At 40.2% G+C, this 17,440-nt stretch overlaps 1 protein-coding gene across 7 annotated transcripts in view; it reads left to right on the top strand.

The window, feature by feature from the left end:
* FOXP1 (forkhead box P1) overlaps positions 1-17,440 on the top strand; it is a 220,319-nt gene that overhangs the window by 57,887 nt on the left and 144,992 nt on the right. For 4 of the 7 annotated variants that reach the window (XM_029911166.1, XM_029911162.1, XM_029911161.1 and 1 more), the window contains exon 1: positions 2,936-3,002. The exons of 1 other annotated variant lie outside the window; for it this stretch is intronic. The gene's annotated coding sequence lies outside the window, so the exon portion shown is untranslated. Of the gene's footprint in view, positions 1-2,935; positions 3,003-17,440 lie in introns of those variants that run through there. 2 more of the 7 variants (XM_029911164.1, XM_029911163.1) reach the window with 2 other exon arrangements.

Here is a 17,440-nt window from a genome sequence, read left to right as displayed (position 1 = left end):
GCTAGCAAGTTTGTTGATTGAAGGATGATATTAGTGATACGGATAATGGATTGAGCATTTTGTATAGGCCACCAAGAAGCCATTAGACGGTCACAGTCAGACTAGCTCACTACTGACCTGTGTCCCAGTCCTGCAAGAGGATACAGGCAGGCAGATTGTTGTGACTACATGGAGGTCCTTTGGTGGCAATGGGACTCTGTGGGCAAAAAGGTCTGCACCATTTGAATCCTATTGAGGATCAGGGAACCTGGATTCATAGTGGTAAAGTGGAGGTGAAAGGCTCTGTATCCCATTCCCAATTCCTGGAGCTATCCAGTTCCCCACTCCTCAATGCACCTGTCATCCCCCAGGAACGCTAATTTTAAAATGAAGAAAATTTGAAATAAATGTTTATTTTAATCGCTGTTCCTGAGAACTTTGCAAGTATGTTTCACCTTTAAAATAAACTATTTGTCCTATATTCTGCGACTCTTTAGCTGTTTGTTTTGCTGCGTAGGACTGGCTCTGAAGCTTTCATGTCTGAAATGCAGAGAAGCAGTGAGTGGAGAAAGACGTAGCTCCTTTCCAACAAAGAATAAATATTTTTCTGTTATCTGTATGGTCTTTTAGTGGTTCATGATATTCAAGGGATTGTGCAGATCACCACAAGGGCAAAACAGAATAATAAAATATTTGGTTTTAACTTTATTGAATGCTGAACATTTTGTGCATGTTTATGAGGGTTAAACATTAATAGTACATGTTAATGAGTAGATGTCTTGAGCCAGCTTCTGACATCTTTTAGTTAGTGCATGAATTTTCTAATCGATGACAATACTTGTAACATGCCTAATTATGAAGTCATGTTCTAATCAAACCTTGAAGAACTGAAGATTTCCCCCCCCATCTTTTGCAGTTATGTCAGTGGGAGATACACATCATTCCAGTGCTTATCCTTTCTGTTTTTTGTCCTTAAACATTCACTGCGTCTTCTTTTCTGAAACATTTATTTGTACTGAATTTCAGCACAGGGGTGTGCGCGTGTGTGTGCGCGCGCGTGTGCATGTATCTTTTTTAAATTTTACAACATCAACACAAAGGGCTGAAAAATGGTGACAGCCTCTCAAGTTGTTGCACCACTTTGTCGTACTTCCAGGTGAAGTACGTGAAAGTGATTATAGGTAATAAATATCTTTTTTTTTTTTAACTTATTGCAGAGGCAGTTTTTCCCCCCTGTTAATGAGGGTAATTTGACTTGGTTGAAGGATTGCAGTTCTTAAGAATTAATGCAGCAATCCAATTCAAAGATTTAAAGAGATCTAAGATTTTTCACAGGTCGTGTGCTAGTGAATGTGCTCCTATCACATAGCAGCTAATGGACTTGAACAACAGTCTGTCATTTACTGTTACCTCAGTGTATAGCAGCTTTGCCCTTGATAGCAAGTATACTTTCCCAGAGCAGGTTATTTAGTACTGTGGTATATTTGTAACACTTTTAAGAGAGAGTATCCTATTTCTAAGAGCCCTTATTACCGTATAAAGTGAGGTTAGCTTTCTGATTTTTTTAATTACATGTTTGAATCCTAATATGCTGTAGACTAAGGTATTTTATGCTCTGATAGCTGCCTTCTAATTTTTTCTTCTTTTCAAATATGGCTTTATATATATATACATACATATAAAATATTTTATACATTGCATTTTCACTGTAAGTACACACAGGGTTAATTACATAAATACAAAAGTGATATGCCTTGGTCTCCATAAGTTCCCATTATTTGTAGGGATGCATTATTACCTTTTAACAATGTTTAGTTATGGCTTATTTGTAAATGATGTTAGAAATGCTCTAATTTCTTGATCCTATTATGTTTCTGGGTATTAAAAATCCTATTTTAAGATAATTAGAAGGATTCTCTTCCATTTAAATATGTGTTCTCCAGACAGTGTCACTCTATACTCTGCACACAAGAACCTTTGTTCCTTAATTAGAAAAAGGACTTGAGCTCATTAATTGTGGATACCAAGTGATGTCTGCTTAAATGGTGAAGCAATAATACAGTTTAAATAATGATTGAGCCTACATTTTTAAAAGTCTTATAATATTTAGAATTGATAGTGATAAATACTCTGAATATGATACAATTTCCAGTGAATCATATTGAGACTTTTATTGAAAGCTCTCTCTTTAGGAGATTGAACCCCAGTCAGATACAATAAATAAGGGATGAATTGCACTGGTACAGTGTCTGCCATTTTAAAAAGTCAGCATTTATCAACAGTCTCTACACAATGATATCTGAGATACCACAGTTCCCCCTGTACTTAGCAAAAGGCAATAATTGTGATAACTGTCTAGCAACTGAATGGTTTTGATCTTGGCCTTATGGAGTCAGATTGTGATGAAAAGAATATTTTAATTGCTTGCTTGCAAACAGGATGTGTTATAAATGTTTTAACACTTCATAAGGGTTTATTTTGGAATATGAAGATGCATGTACCTTTGTCCTTTACATTTTTAACATCTCACTTGCATCCCCTAAGGAAGAAAATGCAAGAACTTTGAAAGCTAAAATACAAGACCGTTTACCGAACGATATGAATCTATATAGTGGCCATAGACCTGGGCACTGTGCATCCCTTCAGATATGCAGCACTATTGCTTAAATTTGAGGCTTCTGCAGATTTGGAGTGAGCTCCCAGTTTTATTAGTAAGGGCAATGCTGAAAGAGAGCAGAAGCTTATGGGAGCTGATCATTTGGATTTTTTTCACATCAGGAGCCAAGTACTTGTATTTCTCTTGCTTCGCGCATATAATATTACACTTTCACTCAAATAGGGATCATAGAAATTAGAGCTGTAACAGGCTGATTAGATCATTTAGTCCTTCACTCTGCCATTGCAGGAGTAGCAGTGTGACATCAAGGCCTTCTGCATCCATACATTGACAGCAGATGCTGCCATCCTACCGTGTGTCTATGGGACAGAACTTGTGCCGTGGTTTACTGCACAGTTGAAGCCAGGTACCCTGGAGCTGCCAATTTCTGTGCTTTAATATTTGTATACATTTAAAATTCTGATTTTTCCTAGTATTCTGAGGCGTTTCAAAGGATGAATCGAACAGCACAGGAAATAATTTGAAAGATATAGATTATTAGGAAGATGAACACTTCTTTTGAGGAATGACTGGACCATGTTCTGTAGCATCACCCTGGTTTCACTCTCTGCCTCCTGCTGTCCTTTTCAGCTCCCCAACTCAGACTTTTACTTCAGCACTACCTTTTTCACCTACTCTCCCAGCCCATTTCTGTCTTTTTTCCCCTCTTCTCACTTTGAGCAGTAAACAAGGATAAAATTGGTCTAATTTTTCTAATGCTAATGAAAATTCTTATTAACAAAACAGAGTGTGTCATAAGTGAAGAATAGGACATTTGGCATGTAGAACTATGGGTTTGTCTTCTGTTTTAATAGTGTTATGAATCAGAAATGGTGACTTGGGCTGGGGGATGGAATCTTCACTCAAAATGTACTGCTTTCTAGCCTTGTCTGCCTGGATTTTTTTGGTAACCTTTTATGTTGTACAGCTCTCTGTGAGAAAGAAAAATAGTTTTTTACATTTTAAAAAACTCTGTTCTTCAATTGGCTATGCAAAAATCTTATTACAGTATTTATTCCAAACCTGCACACATAATGTTCAGTCAAGGAGAAAACAGCAAAAAACAGTTGTTGATGGACTTAGCAGAGAACTGGATTAAATAAGCATTAGTCTACTGAAGCTGATTACAGGAATATGAAAATGCAGTATCTTAATGGTACATATTTTCATGTGGCAGCTCAGTTGCCTTTCATTTTGCAGCTAATATGTCTATTCTTATGAGTCATTTACTTCTTTAATTACCTTTTGCAGGCAAGGCACCATGGTATATTAATGTGAATGATTTTTACTGCCAGTTTATCATACAATGCCCCAGAAGTTGAAAGGCATAATTGACTTGGAAGAGCAGCTCATGAAGGAAACAATATTTAGTTGACAGTTTTCCTTGTACTCTCTGTTGACGTTTATGAGTTTACACTATGCTAAAGGAGTAATAAACACAATTTTCTTTCAATAACAGGAAAGAGTAGCTTCTAAAATACATTTGTGGAAAACAGATTTGTTCATTTCTTGAATAATATAAAATAATGTATTTCCAGTGCGGAGACATATAAAATTGTCAATTGAATTAAACTTTGGAAGGTGCATTTATAACCAGCCTTAGAGCATTAGAAGATATTAGGATGCAGATGAATCAAATCAATCTAATGAATATTTAAATTATATACAGATTTGGATACATCATTTTCAAATCTGGGTGTTGGATTATTTGGTGGCCTTCTCTTCAATGGGAAAACTTGAAGAGAGCATGCAGATCTGTTTGCATAGGTGGGAAAATGCTAGTCTAAGAGCTCTTGTTAATGAAATCCTAATTCACGGTTTATCTCGGTAACTTTCCCGAAGTTATAAGCTTGAGAAAAGTTGAAAATACAGGATTGCAATCTGTCAAAGTCTGGGTTGTTTCTGGAATGATATTTTTATTGAATTGACCTTGTCAAATAGCAAATTCTCTTTTAATACATCCAAGGGATCATGCAAAGGTATGATTAATCATGTCATCCACTTTAATTAATTTAAAGGCACACATGCGCTCATGGCTAGCTTTAAGCCCCCACATTTCCAGCCTTAGTATGTTGATGCAAACTGTTCTCTCGTTGGCTTGGAGAGAGTTAAACTTTTCACAGTTTTCTGCGATTGTTTGCAGTTCAGCCCCGTGCAACATAATGAAAGTTTTCGAGCCATCTGTTGTTAAGCTGGCGGTGAGCAAGGCCAGTATATCCAAACAAAGTGCTGGCCTGCTGTAAACTGAACCTGTCAGTTTAGCATAGCTTTGTTGACCTCCCCAATGTGCAGGGCAGCCTGTGGTACCAGGCGCTGGCTGTGTATATAGCTTAGAAGGGAACTGCTTGGGGGGACCATGTTTACTTTTTCCACTTAGTGTTCCTCCCACAGGCTTGAACTAGTTTATAGTAAATCTTTAAATTGACACTGTTTTTTTCTATTCTGAACTTTTTGGTTTACCGGGGGGGGAAATCGACCATTGCTGGCGTTTTGAACTTTTCAGAAAAGATTTCAAGAAAGAAAGGTGTGTATGAGTGTGATAGATATGTTCACAAATATCATAGCTTGCTTTCTGGGCTGCATTGTCGTCTTTGTTCTGTATTATTTAAGATCAGTTACTCATTTGCTTCCGAGTTTTGGGACTAGTAGACAAGGTGGAGTATAGTAAGCAGTGAGTGCTCCTGTGTGTGTTGTCTGAATATGAAACTGATGGTGCAGCCAACAATATCTGGAACTGGCCTCCTTTGCCTTTTTTTGGTTTTGTTTTGGTGGGTAACATTTCCACTAGATGGTTTTATAGAATCTAAGACATGTCTGACTAAAATCCCAGCGATCAAAGCTGGAAATGGCTGGAACCCTCATGCTTTTCTTTGTTTTGTTTTTCTTTCTTGTGTAACATGTCAAGCTTGCCTGATTTTCGCATTCTCACCCCGTCTCAATGCACTTGTTGTATCTTTCCTAGTCTCCTTGTTCCTCAAACTTTCTTCCCCTTTTTCTTCCTGAATGAATGTTTATTTTTTGTTTTTTGTCTAGGAGACAGCATATGACATTTTACCGTAAATCTTAATCCATGGTAAACAATTTGTGACCATGTTTGAAGGCTTGGCAACAAATCTCACTGGGGCTGAGACAAGAAAATAAGTGTTCCCTATCTCTGATGTTTGCTTTTTGGACTCCACCTACAGCAAATACCTTTGTGCTTTGACCTCTGCCAGAAGTACTTTTTCTACTTTATTTTCTATACTTCTGGCGTACTTGTGTGGTTTGGGGCCTCTTCAAGTACATTTTAGCTACCCAACCGTTTTTGGAAAGCAGTCTTGTTTTCTGTGACCCAAATGCTGCAGTACTTCATCAGTAAGAATTTTACCTGAGCAAAGACCTGCATAATTTTGGCTTTATTGTGTATACCAAACATACCTCTTGTGCAGTTACTAAAGTATGTCCTATTCTACCATTGTTAAATATATTGCAGCCAGTCAGTAACTTCAAATGGTATGTATCACATGTAGTGGAATCAGAAAGTAAAGAAAGAACAATTAAAAGTCATTAAAAGCGGTTCTTTATTTAAAACATACTAGAGGGTTGGGAATTCCACAGTGAGGGGTATAATGTATACAGGACCAGTCACCAATCAATGATGTTTCAAGTTACATTCTGTGCCATATGTTTTAGGTGCAAGAAGTATGTCAGTGGTGAAAAACACTCAATTTAAAATTCAAATGACTGCACTTACTAGGAAATCCCATACAACCCTAATCTGTTTGTAAGGTGACTGACACAAAGTGCTTTTTGTTTTAAGGTAAAAGAAAATTCTTTCAGGATAGGGTTTCTGGTCTAAATGTCAGGTGCAATGCAATGTGTGCTCACTAAAGAAGTCGAGTAGATAACCTTGGCATTTAGGACATTGCCTTTTACAAAATGAAATTGTATTTTGTTTTTAAAAAGTAGGACTACATTAAGAGGTCACCTATTAGCTATGTTTTTGCTAGCTGTCTGAAACTCAGCTCTACTGTCTATTAAACTCAAACCACTATGTAAACATTCCTGTGTTGTTCCTGGTCTCTACAATGGCCAAGGGGATCAGGTTTCACCTGCCTGCACATCTTCAAGCAATTAGAGCAATTAGCTTGAAGCCATTTCACATTCAAGGTCTGCTGTGACATTCAAGTCCAGAAGAAGTCTGGAGGAAAGAAAAAAACCAAACCCAGAATATAGAATGGCCACTTTTCAAAACACATGAATAAATAATCCCCTTTTTCTTTTTGTATTTACAGCTACTCAAGGATGCTGTTGTATGGGTTCTGAATATGTATGCAAAATTGTTGTTACCAAGAAAGCATCCTAATCATTTAAACTTGATAATGAAGTTTTGCCTATGTGTTGGGATGGGTAGGGGGGAGGACTAGCAACCTGACTCCAATGGTTATTGGTGTGAAATGATGTTGTCCTGGTCATATGTATTGACCTCGGTTGCTTGTCGGACAAATTTTTCTTCTTATTTAGGTGGGGATTTATATTTGATGTTAACATTGTAAAACTGCACTCATTCAGGTAAATGTATCCGTTACATTGACATTCAGCACTGAATTTAGTGATTCTAGCAGTAAGTCTTCAAAGCTGCTATTTTTTAAAAGGTTGGAGCAGATTAGTGGTGACCTTAAAAGATTAAACTAGTTCAGTTTAAAGATAAATAATCAGCCTTTAGCACATTAGATAGCTACATAAGCATGACAGAAGGTGACTTTCTTCCAACAGTTCTAGAATCCAGGAAGCATTTTTACATTTGTAACTTGGCTACACAGGACCAGTGCTTTGCAGAAAGCAAGACATAAACTGATTACAACACTTCAAATTGGTTAATGCAGTTTTAAATCCGCAGTTTTCCTGTTGGTTTATTATGCAGAAGAGGGTAATTTTAAAAGCTATGCCCACTGCAAAAGAAGATCTTGCTTTGCTGTCCCGGAGGGTGTTCTTAATCAGAAATAACCGCAGGCTAAATTATAATGTGGAATTCTGCTTCCCTTTAACCCACTGCCTGCTCATTCAATGTTTGCTAACAAAAAGCTCTCAGTACAAAATTGTTTGAGAATTACTTTTTCGTTATATGTGCTGACTTCAATTAAAATAAGAAGCTTTTTGGGGGGTGGGGAATTGAAAATGTGTAGATTTCCTGGGAAAGTTTTAGCAATAGTTTTCTTACAAGTCTTCTCCAGTACTTAACTATAGACATGGTGGCACACGTCGTTCAGTTTAAATAAAATCATCTCATGAACTAGTATTTCTATAGTGGTGGGAAGGAGGACAGTTTAATGACAGTCGCGTAACTAGCCACTTTGAAGAACTACAACTTAAGACATGTGCAACCTAAAAGGGTGGATGTTTCAAAGGACGAGGTTACTCATCTCTTGAATACATGATTTCCACCAGCAAATCTCTAATTCTGCTTGTTACTTTATGGGCAAGCATGGATAACTATTCCATATGATAAACAGTGATATTTTGAGTGGGGAAGTAAAGGCATGGTGGACTTTTTTATTTTATGTTATGTTCAGAAATGCTTAATTAAAATGTACAGTTGGGAAATGAATTGGCAAGTTTAAGGTGAGAATTACTGAGTTAGTAAAAGACTCGTTGCACGACACCCGTTTTCTCCCTTAAGTTTACATGCTGGAGCGGAAACGTGGTACTTCGAAAGGAGGTGATGCCTCTGTAAAGCAGATCTTTCCAATTTTTTTTTTCTAGACTAGTCTTCTGTTTCTATGATCTGCCTTTTGAACTGTTTTTGTGGCTGATCAGTTCCACCTAATATGTCTCTTGATTTCTGCTATTGTAATACTCAGACGACATGCTGTTCTCTTCATTTTTATAAGCTTTAGATGCTCCTGCCTGTCATACTCTGGCGGTTTATCTTCAGCGTCTGGATTTGCTTTCAGACTTGCATGTCTATCAAGCTGCTGTTGCTTTGAATGTGAGATCAAAAGAAGATGAATTCCAGTAAAAAATTTCCTTGTATGAAGAAAAGATTGGGGCCTATGTAAACATCCCACTGACAGCTCCCAATGAGTTATTTTAGCAGAGCATTAGCACCCAGAATGACAGACAGTCCAAGACTACATGCTAAATAACAAATCAGTCCCTTCAGCAGCAGCACGTTGCCACAACAGCAATACATTTTCTAAAGGAATCCTGTTCCTCTTTTTTTTTTTTTTTTATTGAATATGGCTGTTCGACTGTTCATCTCTTTTCAAGCTGCCTCACAGTGCCAGCCCTAGTTTACTTTTCTTGACAATATCTGTATCATGTCACCAACATGACAGAAGACAGGACTTTGATAATTGGGGTGAGAGACAGTCAGTGAGTCATCATGAATTAAATAGGTAGTTTGTTTTAGCGAGTGAAAGGAAAATGTAAAGAAGAAAATGCATCTGCTAGAATATTGAATGCATACTCCTAAGATGTAAGATCCAAAGGGTTTGGGGGGAGGGGTTGTGTCTTTTGTTGGGGGTGGTGGTGTTTGTTGTTCTTTTAACAAATCAGGCAGTTTGAAAAATAGCTATGAAGTCTGGCCAACCCTAAAAGACAATTTTAGACATAAATGTATACCACTGCAGAAAGTAGGAAAGTCTAGCTGGACTGAAACTAGATGTAAATGTGAATTTGCCTAGCTGCATAAATGAACTAAATTTTTGCTGCTGTTTGGTCTAGTTCGGGGCATAATTCATTCTGTGTGTTTCTGCGTATAGACAGGGTGCTTTTCATAATGCAGAATTAATCGACTTTTGTTGTGGTTGTGATGTTAAATACACCTTTGAAATTACCTGCAAGCTCCTGCTGATCTTTCAACTTTGCAAGTGAAGAATCACTTAAGGAATTCTTGTGGTTTCTTTGTCATTTCATAAAAGCAGACGTTGCTACTGTGGAGGCAAACCTCCCGTTGTTGCCTACAAAGGGCAGTGCTCCAGTGTGTTTTCCCTTCAGTGTGCGCTTCGGTTGCACAGCACTTCCTGTTTATTCAAACATCTTTTTACCATTCTTCAACCCCCGCTTCACAGAAACAGCCAGAACACATCTACAGCAAGAAGACGGAAATCTAAAGACAGACAGTAAGAGCTTACTCTGTTAAACTCTTCATTTTCTCTGTAAGTGTTCAGAGAAAAGGAACACGTAGCTTGGGCTGAACTTTTAACTTGCTATCTTCCTCTGTGGAGGTAGTCTTGCAATGTAGGAAAAATTCATAGCCTAGGTTTTTAGAGCAAAATAAGATGATTCAGTTTGTTTACTGCCTTGTTGGCCACCCGTGGGTATTTTTTAACAGATTTTTAAAGAGATCTGGCTAGTTCTAACTCCTCTTTTGGTGCACTGTCGCTTTCAAATATATCTCTGGAGCTTAAGCAGTTGTGTTGTCATTAACCTTATGGGGGCTGACTTTAGCTTAGAATCTATGTATGCTCGTTACGTTTTGTGTGTTTTCCTAACATTTTCACAAGTCAAAAAAGTCAAGAGAGCAAAAGAGAGACTCAGTCTGTGTCTGCAGAAATGTTTCTTTTTGTCTTCCCCAAATTGTTTGCTCTGTCACCATTTGTGAACCAGTCTTGCTAATATTTGTACCAATTTCATGCTAATAAAGATCAGGCTGCTGAAACAAGCATGGCTATTATCTCATTCATATTACTATTGTTTAGACTGGTGATATTACAAAAGAAAAGGGAAACCATGCTCACTTTTGGGGACGGTTGTTAACTTTCATGTGAGGGGCTTTCTCTCCAGATCTTCAGTGTTAATGATTAGGGTATCTGTGCATCTCAGCACTTTTTCAAAGATAGCATTGATTCTCTGTGTAATCTGCATTTATAACATGTATGTTGTTTATCCTGTCTGTTCAACTGACTGACTTAATAAAGTATTCAATATTTCCTTAATATTCTCCCGTCTCCCTTGAAAGTCCACCAAAATAAATAGGTAACTTTTTTATGTGATCATTTATGGCATTTGTATACTGGCTATAAAACATAAGAGGAAATGGAAAATACGTAGCCTGACCTATGGAGAAAATCCATCCTCACTGGGGCTTTTTCTGCCTCTGTGAGGTCCTAATACACTTCAAAATTTTAAGCTGTAAACTCCCATCTTCCTAGAAAAAAGAGCGAGGGAGAGAAATCGAGCTGCGTATTCAGCCAAACCACAAGTACAACAACATATTTTCTAAAATATATTGCTAGGCTGGCTTTTGAATGTTCAGAAGTTGTTCTACTTTGCAGGGGGAAATGGTATTTGCAACTGCCTTAAGGACAATTTGTTTAACAGTAGGAGTAATTGCATGGGGAAAATGGAAAGAGTGACTGAAGTTATTTACTCAGATGTTAGTGTAGGTGTGGGGCAGAAAACTCACTGTGGGAACAGTGGGCTGCTTTTCTTGGTATCTTAGTCTATTTGATGACCATCAAATTTCCCAGCTCACTGGTTTTGTTTTTTCTGGATGGCATGTTTGATTATTTATCAGAAGGGAAAGGGAGTAGCTGAAGCAAATAAACATGTGACCAAGCTGTGTTTTGTTTTCCACTCAGAAGGCCATGCCCTTTAACAGATATACAGAAAATAATAAGGGTATTGTTTTATGATAAAAGGAAATTGTGTGTGTCATTTTTTAGCAAGTCACTTAACCCTTCGTGGTCTGTGGCCTCCCCCTTCTAAAAGCTCACAAGGTTTGCACCTGGGAGTTAATCCGCTGTGTTTTATGATTTTGTCAGTGGAATATTACCACAGATTATTTGTTCCACCATTTGGATTTGGTAGATTTATAACATAGTCATTTCTGCTTCAGCATATCCATAGATGATTTTTTTTTTCATTATAGTTAGGTGATTGACTAGATCAGAACCACTTGCAGTTTTGTGGAAGGATGGATGTTGACTTTTGAGCAAAATATTGACAGCACTGTTAGCTGTTCTGATATTGCTTCATCCACTGTTAGTGTGGAGTTACAACTGTGCTAAATCCATTTCAGACACTCTCTCTTTAACACAATTCTTATTAATATCATCATGGACAGTATGTGGCTTCTAATGAGCGTTTTAGAGAATGTTAACTAGATCTTCTGTGAAAAACTATAAACTAAATCACTGTCAAGAAATAAAATAGGGGGTTGTCTGATCGGTGAGAAGCAGGTTGCATGTTTTAAGGTGCTTTTACTGGATTAAAAGAAACAAGACTGTGACATACTGGGGTACAATTCAGACCCTTGGGGGGGGGCTGTCACCCCTGCCCTGCAACCTGGGGTGCCTTACAATGCCTTGCTGAAATAGCTCCCACCTGGGCAGGGCCAGTGCAAGGAAGTTTCGCGCCCTAGGCAAAACTTCCACCTTGCGCCCTCCACCCACCCAGCTAATCCTGCCCCCCGCCCCACCGCGGCAGCTAACCATGCCCCCCCCACCAGAGGAGCCCGCCCCCCCCCCGGGGAGCCCGCTGCCCCGGGATCCTCCCCACCCCTCCGCAGCTACCCCCCCTCCGCAGCTAACCCCGCCCGGGGAGCCCCCCTCCACGGCAGCTAACCCTGCCCGCCCAGGGACCCCCCCTCCCTTGTGGCAGCTAACCCCGCCCGGGGAGCCCACCCCAGCTCACCTCCACTCCGCCTCCTCCGCTGAGCACGCCGGTGCCGCTCTAATTCTCCTCCCCTCCCAGTCTCGCGACACCAATTGGAGGAGAATTAGAGCGGGGGCTGTGTGCTCAGCGGAGGAGGCAGAGCGGAGGTGATCTGGGGCGGGGAGCAGTTCCCCTGTGCGCCCCCCCACCCCGTAACTGCGGGCAGCCTTCCCCACGCTCCAGCTCACCTCCACTCCACCTCCTCGCCTGAACGGGCATTTAGGCGCCCTCAACCACTAGGCACTCTAGGTGGCCGCCTAGTTCGCCTGGTGGTTGCACCAGCCCTGCACCTGGGCCACTTACAAACAGCCTTCCAGACTGCAAGTCATACTCTGAGTGCCTGTGTGTAACTGCAGCCTGCCAGTTGCAACCTGGCTCTCACCAGCCTTGGTTATACTGTAGGGTGACCCCAACATATCCCCAGTCCTGGCTTTCCCCCCAGAAATGCGTGTCCTGTACTGCCCGCCCTCTTCTAGACAGTACAAATATTTTAAATCCATTATTCCTTGAAGGGGATAATATATCGTTTTATAATCTTAAATAGAGTTAGCCCAACACTTCATTTTAAACACACTGGATTAGTAAAATAAAGTTTATTAACTACAAAGAGAGATCTTTTAAGTGAGTACAAGCAATGAGGCATAAAAGTCAGAAATGGTTACAAGAACAATAAAGATAAAATGTTTACTAGTGCCTAACTTAACAAACTATTAGATTCAAGCAACATTTCTCACCACATGCTTCCAGCAAGATTATTGACCAAACTCTTCAGGTCAGGACTCTTCTCCTCCCCTGCCCTGCCCCCTGAGTCCAGTGGATGTTTTCCTTTATCATCTTAGGTGCGATGCCAGAAACAGACTGGGCAGGGGGAAGTGTTTAGGGTGTTTGCCCTGCTTTTTATAGTTTCAGTCCCTCTTTTGAAAAACATTTCTGTCTGGGAGCTCAGAGATGGAGTCTGTGTGGAAGTATGTTCTCTGCTGTTTTTTTCCACCTTTTTGAGTTTTCTTTGTTTTCCCTTCCTGCTTGATGACTCTGTTTACTGCTTAAATGCAAATTAAGGCAAACATACACTCGTTTGTTCAAGATAGGTCTCTTTGACCAGTTTGGTGCTACGTGAGTTTCAAACATCATACAGGAAAATCCTGTAACGTCATGTACAATATTTCTACACCTATTTTATCAGGACAATACTGACCATAAAATTATGAGTTTTCAAATGATATCTTACAAAGCATATCTTTTACAAAGATTGTTACAATAGTGTGTAGGGTGTGCATTCAGGGCTTTATTCCGTCACAATGATATTTGTGTGAAAGGAAACTGAGATACAGTTTGTTTCACATTGTGCAGGTAGGTATAAATTTAATAGACTGACTTGCTTTCAGAATCTCTCTTTGTCTCTTAGAATTGCATGTCAGTTCGTGTGTTTATTAGCTCCCCTAGTGTGTAATACTAAGTGACTTGCTACTGTACCTTAGGTGTATTATCTAGGGTAAGGGTCATTCTTTTTGACAAGGACCTAGATTATGGTCAAAAAAGGAAAAAATGTATGATTCTTTGAAGTTGCATAAAGAAATCCACATCGGTAGTGGGTCCTGAGGAAGGACTTGAGTTAGGACAAGGTAGTGACTTTATGAAACTAGTTTGATAGGCTATTTCTTGCATAACGGGCTTGGTTGGGAGCACAAAGAAGTTTGTGTGGGAAATGGACAAACAGGCAGTAGAGCCTGGCATTGTAGGTTTAGTATAGGGGGCAGAAGATGACATGGAAGAACACAAGAGCAGATGAGTAGAGAGGGGCTAGATCATGAAGAACCTATATAAAGTAAGAACCAAAAGCTTGAATTTGATGCAGTGGAGAAGGGGGAGCTAGCAGAGGGTCTCAGAGGGCCCGTGGTATAGTCAGAACAACCGGTCAGGAAAATGTTCTTAGCATTAGAGTTTTGAATGGGCCCCGAGGAAGGAGAGACGGGGAGGGGAGAGAGCTAGAGGGTGCTATACTCGAGATGGGAGATTATAAGAGTGTTAGATATGTGGACAAAGACAAAAGGCCATATCTTAGTGATGTAATGGAGCACACTTCAAACACAACCATGATTTGTGGATCTTGATGGAGAGCAGAGTTAAATATGACAGTCAGGCTGTGGGCCTGAGTAACAGGGAGTATGGTGGTGTCAACAGTGCAGAGAGTGTAAGGGAACATAGGAATTGGCATACCAGTGGTCCGTTTGGTTCAGTATCCCATCTCTGGTCATAGCTATTACCGGATGATTAAGAGGAAAATGCAAGAAGCCTCAAGACAGAGAATTATGAAATAACCTGCCCATCACGGAAGTTTCTTCCTGACCTCTGACGCTTAGAGGTTGACTGATGCCCTGAAGCATGAGGGTCTGAACCCTCTTTTATTTTGATCTTCTTTTTCTAGTGTGGCTGTGGATGTTCTCGTTATTATCTGTCCAACTGTCTAATCCTTTTTGGAATGCTACTGCACTCTTGCCATTGGCGGTAGCTTGTAAAAGTAAGTTCCAAAGGATAACTGTGTTGCATATTAAAATTAATAAGTAAATAAATAAAAAATCCCTTGATCAGTTTTAAATTTCTTGCAAGACAGCTTCATTGAATGTCTCCCTTCTATTTCTGCTTTACCATTTAAAAAAAATAAGGTTACTAGAACTGAACACACTGTTCTAGGTTAGCATGTGCCACTGAGTTGTAAAATGGCATTGTTATATTAGCAGTATTATTTTCCATCACATTATTTATAGATCCTAACATTTTGTTTGCTTTTTGACCCCCTGCTGTGCACTGAATAGTGGTTGCGTTGAGATGTCCGCAGTGATGGTGAAGTCTTCTTCCTGAGTGGTTACAGATAATTCAGAACTCAATAATGTATACGTGTAGTTAACATTATTCCATCCAATATTCGGTGCCTTTCAATTGTTAACAGAGGGTCCCATGGAAGTTCCTACAGTTTTCACAAGTCTCAACTAACCTAAATAATTGTCTCTCACATGCAGTTTTTGCCACTATGCTTTCCATCCCCAGATAATTACCGAATTTATAAAAACAGTGTTGGTGTTAGTACAGAACTTACGGCCGTTGACACTTTTGCCGTGTTGAAAATTGGGTTTTTATTCCATGAGCCTCTGAATGCAATTTTGCCCTCTAATGTTTCGGAATGAGGATTAAAAATATATTTAAAATATCTTGGCTACGTAATGGAAACATGCAAGCAGCCCTGCACAATATACAGTTTATATCATATCCACAGAAAGGCAGTGTCCACTCGTACAGGACCTCTTCTTGGATATGAGAATTTCCTTGACTTCTGATGCCAAAAAAGAACCTGCAGTGGTGGGTCCGCCATATATTCAATCGTCTGATTCACTTTGGATAAACATGCAGAAGTTCAGAAGCTGATCCAAGCTATCTGTTCCCCTTGTGCCTGCAAAAACGGTCTGGACATCTCATAAGATTTTTTTCATCCTTCAAACAGTTCAGTTCGGGTTCAGTTTGCATTATGAGCTGAGGCCCGTGTCGGGTAGCTTTCATTCTATCAGGATGTGTTCGCCCAACCCTCCTTTGTCGCCGGGATAGGCCACAAACATTCTGGGCCTTGCCATGCCAATATAAAGGTCCATTTTTCTTGATCAAGTGGCTCTGGCGAGTCTTGATGGTGATTCTTTGAAATAAAAGAGAGAAGTGTGGAACAAACCCCATTACTGCATGTTACTTTGTAAGAGGGCCACAGAAGATTTCAGACGTGACTAGAGAGTAGAATTTTCCTAGCCTTGGTTGCTACCATCGCTGATGCTAGATTCACTGGTACCTTTGGCATAACTGGAGTGGGCCCGGCGTCCCATCCTCTCTTGCTTCCTGTCTGCTGCCTTTCTTTCACTTCTTAGCATTTATGGAAAGGTCAAGAACCACCCTCCTCTCCTCAGCTGCAGACTTTCATAGTTTCTGAGCTTTCATAGTTTCTGACTTTCATAGTTTCCTGCATACCTGGCAACATCTGAAAATGACAAACACAGCTGTGTGGAGCCAAATCCGTGTCTCTTCTAAATGCTAGAAAGGCCTTCTTGAAGCCAAAGTGGCATGGTTCTACTTTGCAGGGACAGGCTCAGCAAGGGATTCCAGTGTGGCCATGAGCATCAGGATTTAGGGCAGGGATGATGAATCTGCCATTTCTCTCTGCCCAGAAATGGCACAAGCACTACAGAAGATACTCCAATGCAGATGACAGAATGGCAGCTCTGGAGTGACTCCGCTGCCATTCTCTGGTGTTGGAAGGAAGGATTCTTATTTCCTCTGCTGTACTTCCCCTTATTTCTGGAGAGAAACGCCTCAGCACACAGCTGTGCCCTTGGGGAAGGATTTGGGCCTGTGGGAGAAAAATGTAACATATTTATTTTCCTCTCCATCGACCTACATTGAGCTAGGAGATATTTCAGGGGCACAAAGTGGTGAAAATTATAAATACTTTGGTTAAAAAAAGAATGTGTATAAATGTATAATGGTCCCTGTATTGCTCCAGCAAAGAAATCACTCAGGAAGTGTGTGGCTACATCCATCTGCCTAAGCCAGGCAGTCAGGGCCAGCCAATCACCATTTTATTTAACAAATTGATTAATTTTTATCAAAGCTTTTCCTTCCACCCAGCACCAATATACAGAGCTGACCAATGTCCCCTTGGTAAACGCTAGCCTTCCAGAGACAACTGTGCTGCAACAAATGGGGGGAGGACAGGTGAAGAGTGGACAGGCGGGAGATATGGGCAGGAAGGGTAGCCAAGAACAGGGGTTAACTGAGGAGGAAAAGAGCAAGACTGGGAAGAAAAATCAGAGGTAGGGTACAAGATATGGAGAAAAGGGGGTGGAGAGGAGAGAGGTGCCACTGCATGTTTTCCTGTTCCGGAAGGGGTTGAAAGCACTGGCTTAAGAGGAGCGGAGGAATCAGACATTGGAAGAAAACACCTGCTTTTCTTTGCATCTTCTGTATTTTACTTACCTTTGGGCCCCTCTTGTTTTTGGTTCCTTTCCAATTTGGTAGCTGGTTCTGCTCACCTCCCCTTGTTCTGCTCCTCCCAAAGGAAGAGCACCAGGTGCTGCTGCTGCTTTGCACCTTTTTGCATACTGCTCTGTTCCCCCTCACTCTCCACACGTT

The sequence above is a fragment of the Terrapene carolina genome, unplaced genomic scaffold, assembly GCF_002925995.2.
Source record: "Terrapene carolina triunguis isolate 2854851 unplaced genomic scaffold, T_m_triunguis-2.0 Scaffold89, whole genome shotgun sequence".
NCBI classification, from domain to species: domain Eukaryota; kingdom Metazoa; phylum Chordata; order Testudines; family Emydidae; genus Terrapene; species Terrapene triunguis.
Note: the sequence above shows the minus strand (reverse complement) of the source record. Positions and strands in the feature narration are given on the sequence as shown.